This window comes from Carica papaya, chromosome 9 (genome assembly GCF_054855325.1).
Source record: "Carica papaya isolate Zhongbai chromosome 9, ASM5485532v1, whole genome shotgun sequence".
Classification (NCBI taxonomy): domain Eukaryota; kingdom Viridiplantae; phylum Streptophyta; class Magnoliopsida; order Brassicales; family Caricaceae; genus Carica; species Carica papaya.
Window position 1 is genome coordinate 18,729,281 of NC_142317.1, and position 6,106 is coordinate 18,735,386.

Genomic DNA, 6,106 nt, shown 5'->3' on the forward strand with positions numbered 1-6,106 from the left:
CATGGATCAGAATTAAAAGGACTGGGAATAGTTCCAGATAAAACGGGCAAAACTGCCCCAGAAGCTCCCATAGACATAATGCTAATCAAATAATTATAACCTCTCAAACCTCAAACCCTTATTTGATCAAACTGCACCCAAGAGATTCCTGACCCGATCGAAAAAACATCTTCCTCCACTTTGATTTCAAGAATGATTAACTTTAAATCAAAAAACAAGCAAAATGAACAAATCAAGGCATTAGATTCACTGCAAGTATTTTAGTGAAAACTTTCAACTAAATTAGACATTCAGCCCAAAAGCCCAAAATTCAACAATAAAAAAGAAAATAAACTTTGACACTCAAGGAAGACTAATGAAATTGTAACACCCCGTTCATCGTTGTGATTAATTAATTTGAAAAACCATATTTATCCTCGTCTTTAGGACGCATTGAACTCATTTAATTTACTCTGCAAATTACTATCGTAATTCGTGAATTTTGTAGAATTTAATTTAATTTTATTTAATTTTATCTTAATTACTTCTATTTTTATTTAAGTACATTTAATTTAATTTTATTTTATTTAGTACAAAAAAAAGAAAAAAATGAAATTTGTGAAAAGCAACAAAACGGGAAAAATCCCATGGAAAAATCCTGCGGGGAAGGGAGCTACCTGCGCGGGCGCCTGCGCACTGTACGCGCGCATGTGCACAGTGGGGCAGGACGTGTGCACAGCGCATATGTCCCATCCACATGCGCGGTGCGGGGTCAAACCCTGCACGCATCTTATCACGCGCAGGCGAGCCCTCCGTACGTCACCTCGCATGTCGTCCGCGCAACAGGCTTGCGCAAATAGGCAACTATGCGCCTAGGGCCTACAGGCAATAGGCCTGCACACGAGGAGGCTAGCTTCTACGTACGCGGCAAGAGGGTCGTGCGCCAATAGGTTAGCTTACAGCGCACTAGGCGGGCCATTGCCACCTCAGGCAGTGGGCCGCCAGCAAAGGAGACTCTCGTCCCTCGTTTTTCATGTCGAGCATCTTTTTCCTCTCTCTCTTCACCGAATTTCACCATTTGGCATGAATCTGATGGTTCCTAATTTCTATAAATAGGGCCTTCCCTTCTCATTCTTCCACAAACTTCCATTCTTCTATTTTTCAAGAATTAGAGAGAGAATAATCTAGAGAGAGAAGGAGAAAAATAAAGAAGAATGGTGTAGAAGAAATTATCAAGGTTTCGTTAAGGAATTTAGTATTTCTTTAAACATCTTAAGAAATATTTTTAGATAAAAAAATTATTAAATATAATAATTTTGATTTTTCCTGTTTTGCATGTTTTTATGTTCATAGGTCTAATAAGTTGAACTATTCTTAATTTCAAGCATGTTATTTGATTTATAAACACTTGATGATTTGCATATAATAATCTGAAGTCAGTGTTGTTACCTAGAAAATAAAAAAAAAGAAAAAAAAGAAAAAAAAATGTGGAATGAAGAATGAATTATTTGAAGTATGTATCTGTATTGACATGTATAATGCATCAAGTGTCTCATTAGGTTTTTTATCTCTGAGAGGTATCTGTTTCCCTAACCCCATTTAGGGTATCTGTTTTTCCCTCCCTCATCTGGTCTGGAAAGACATAAGAGGACTGCTCCCTATGGATGATGGCGTACCCTTCGATGAGAGTGGTGACACAAATATCTGTTAGGGGTCACCTTTGGCTAAGTACTATCATGACTATAGAATATATGATAGGGTCACTATGGTCGGTACGGCTGTAGTCATAGATCGTATCATGGTTTGACAAGCTGGAAATGTGCCTGAGCAAATTGTTGTTATCTATATATGATCTGGTCATTCCACATGGGTAGTTAAAAATCTCTATCTGCCTTCAGAAATGAAAATTGTAACAAAATCAAAAACCATGACACAAAAATCTGAGCATTTCATGATTTATTTGATTTTCTCTATTATTTGGTCTGATGTGTGTTTGTTTTGCTTCTATCAACGTGCAGTTTTCTCTAATAAATAAATTATTTTCATAATGTAAGATAGGTCTACAAAGTAGCCAAATGATAAGCATTTATGTTAGAATAATTTACTTTTAAAACCTTGCGATATTATTTAAATACTTCTTTCCTTACTAAGTATATGAAACTCACTCTTTCTATGCCCCTCCCCCTCCCCCCCGATGAGGAAGAAATTGAGGAACTGCCTGGTGACCTACCTATTGAGGTTTATGAGGATCCTGTGGATCCAGAAAACTTGAGTGCATGATCATTCTCGCACTCTGATGAGTCCAATAGCATAGTGAAAGAAGTGGCCCTCATTTGTATTTTGACTTTATATTTTGTAGCCATTTCTAACCTCAGTTATATATATGTAAATGGAACTCATATATATTGTAAGGGATTTGTATTAATTTATTCCGCTGCATAAAATTTTATCATGCACTCGTAATCCTGTTTCTGTATCTGATACCCATTGCCTCAAGTAGCATTTGGTATGTCACAGAAATGATGCTACAAATATATGTAATACATCAATTCTTCCCCTTTATTTTTAGGAACCAAAGAAGAATTATCTTCTAATACCCAAAAGTCAGATAATAGGAGTACTCAAACGGTGAGAAAAACTCATCAAAAGCCAAAAGCTGATGATTACGAGACAGCGATGCAAATTTTTTGTAAAAAACAACAAAAAGCATCCAAATAACCAGTCAATTCATGATAGAACTTAACAAAAGTCCTACTAATTGGACCATTCATAAATCAAGGATTCCGAAAGAAGAAAAAAAATATCATAGCTTAAATCCAAACCCAGATGAAGTGATATTAAAAATGAACATACTCTAAAACTAAATCGAGAAAATAAAAGAAAAAAAGTGCATACCTTACATGAAATAAAAAGTGGGTTTGTATCGAAGCAATGTTTGAGAGTAGAAAAATCTGGAAAAAGAGAAGACAATGTCGTGTGGTTTCAATATCTCCACAAAACCAATAATAATGTAATTGTATATATCATATTTAGTTTTGTTTTGGATAATTGTGGATCATTATAAATAAATAAGAAATTATATGAAAATTCCACTTGCTCTTTTTTTCTCATCTTGTCCCTTTGTTTTATTTATTCATTTCATTTGATTATTTTTTAATTCTATATCTAAATTTTCTCTTATTTTTCTACTATCTTTTCTTTTTCTCTCTGCTTTTTCTTTTCTCTGAATCACATGGCTAATGATAAGTAAAGTGGATGTGCAAACGAAGGAGATATCTTATAGTGAGGACAAGCACACTATAAAGGAGTACCAAAAAAAAGTTGTTTAACTTTTGTATCAACAAAAAGGAGTACAAAAAAAAATTAAAAATAAAATAGTTCATCTTTGTCTGTTGCAAATCTTTTTATTGGTTACATTTCATTGTAGTCACTATCAATCGCCTCTAATTATTCATTGAAGAGTTAATTCTCATAATTGGTCATCAAATACTATATTTTAAACAATAAATATACATCATTCAATTCACTTATTTATCATAAAATTAAATAATTCATTCAAATTAAGTTCTACTTTATTATTTGATTGAAATATAAATTTAATAGTATTTGTTTTTGGCACTGAATCAACTATGATTTTTTTTTAAGGAAAAATCATTATTCATTAACAATAAAAAACATCATGCTCAAGTAAGAGACCAAAACTATCATTCTCAAGTAAGTGAAGCAAAAACTGAGGTTCATGAACAATTATCTATCTTTCAGAAGTCCTTACTCATCTCTAGCTAAGCTATGCATTATTCATATAATACTTTTGAATCCAACTCAAAAGAAAGGAAACAAAATGCAGAATGTAAGCTTAAACATCCTCAAGTAATAACCTAAACTCAAAGAAATATTCATCAAGTATAAAATTTGTACTAGGTACAAAATTTGCCATATAACTAAGTAAAATAAAATCTATACTAAATTAAATTTTAGGACAAAAAATTTATATCTTAGTGCGACATAACATTAAAAAAAAGAGAAAAGACTAAAACCTTTAGATTTAGATGTAACACCGCAGTTGTAGAGCTTTAGTAAGACCTAATACATGCTCGACACCTCATAATTATTTTAAGATATGTCTAGAACACTAGAACAATTTTAAAACCCTACACAACCTTTTGGCAAAGCTATCTTGTAACCTCATAGGTATCTTAAAATAACTCTAGAAGCCAAAAGTTTCCTTATCCTCAACTACCCTTGAGCCTTAGCATTGTTTATCCTAAATTAGCTAAGCAATCCTAAAGCACCACACAAGGACCCATGAGTTTCCATCTTAATTTAAACGAGTGCGCTTGCACTTACGAGGGGTAGTGTTTGTTTCCAACTGCATCAGCGTACATACCCCATTTAGTGAAAAATAATAATAATAACAATAAAGATTTTAAAATCAAAATCTACAATGTTTAATATTTTTAAAAAATAGTTTTAATTTTTATTAAAATGTAAACTTACATCTTCGTGAAACTTAAACTCGTAAATCTTATATAAAACACAAAAGTTTTAACTACTGCCATATTTTTATAATTCATTATAATTATTAATAGCTATAATTATGTAGCTGGCAAAATAGATTTTCAATTAAGTAAAACAAATACTGTATAAGTCTATAAATTTAAATTGAGTTAAAATTTTTACAAAATCCATAAGAGAAAAATATATATATGAAAATAAAATTTTGCAAAATATATAAAATAAAATATTACCTCAAGAAGGATTTTATTTTTTCCTTCACCAATGTGAATTAATTTTGATTGCATCCAATGCTACTACACACCTTTTAAAAAAAAAAATTAAAAAAATTTAGAAAAAAACACAAAAAAGAGATATGTTAATTGATTTATGACGTCAATTATGGATGAAAGCTTACCTTTCCTTGCTCTTTTCATCAGATGCTTTGATGAATTCCTCACATTTTAATGCCATTCAACAAGCACTAAGACTGCAATTAAAATCAGCTAATATTTTTTAAAATAAAAATTGTGTAAATCTATTGATTAAGTTATATACATCAATCATAACGCAATTCAAATAATCTTCAAGTAAGAATACACACAAAAGTATACTTTCAGTCGAGATTAATTAGGCAATATACACTAATTGCATTTCAATACAAGTAACTTTCAAATGATAGAACAAACAAAAGTATAATTTGACTCGAACTTAGGACCTCTTGTAGAAAACGAAATGTCTCAACTATTAAACTAATTAGTTTATTAATTAAGTATACACATATACCAATCAAATATAAATAGATATTTGGTTAATTAAATTATTAACTATTTATCTACTAGGTGGATGTCTATGTACTTTTATCCTTATCTATAAGAGTATGAGTTCAAATCAGATTATAAATCTCATGATATATCATCTAACTATTAAAATGTATGAATTTTTACAAACAAAAATTTTACTTGAGAATTTTTATTATTAAATACATATTATAAGATTAATAATAACAAACATAAATACTCTAAATTAAAGAGTTTTGAGCTTTGATGATTAGTATTAATTATATACCCTGAGGAGGCTTCTTTGATCTTGAAGCAAAGTTTACAAATCTTAGGAAAATCTACATTAGATACTTTGTCCCTGCAAATTAAGAGAAGAAGACTAAATAATTAAAAACCATTAACTAATCAAACGTGGTTAATGACTACTTAGATCTATATCATGATATATGTTATGTACACATACAAAGCTTTAGCCATTTCTGATAACGTGATTTTCAATTCAGCTACGAAGGTGGAGAGCAGATCAGAGAAATAATTAGGACTGCAACCAGGTACTCCTTTCATTTCATATACTATTCCAAAAAAGAGATCGACCATGCCCTTTAAAGAAAATCAAATGCAAATCAATCAACAATATGGATATATATACATGATCGATAAATAAATAAGAGAAAAATAGATAAGATGTTAAGCATTAAATCTCTTGTTCTATCAAATGGATCATGTCGAGGAGCTGTGTGCTTTGATCCATCCTATTCGAAACTATTGGAGAAGAGAAATATGGTTTTGTCATATGGTTTTGTCGAGAGGGATATTGTTTTCTTTTTTCGAATCTGCAGTGCTCACAAAAG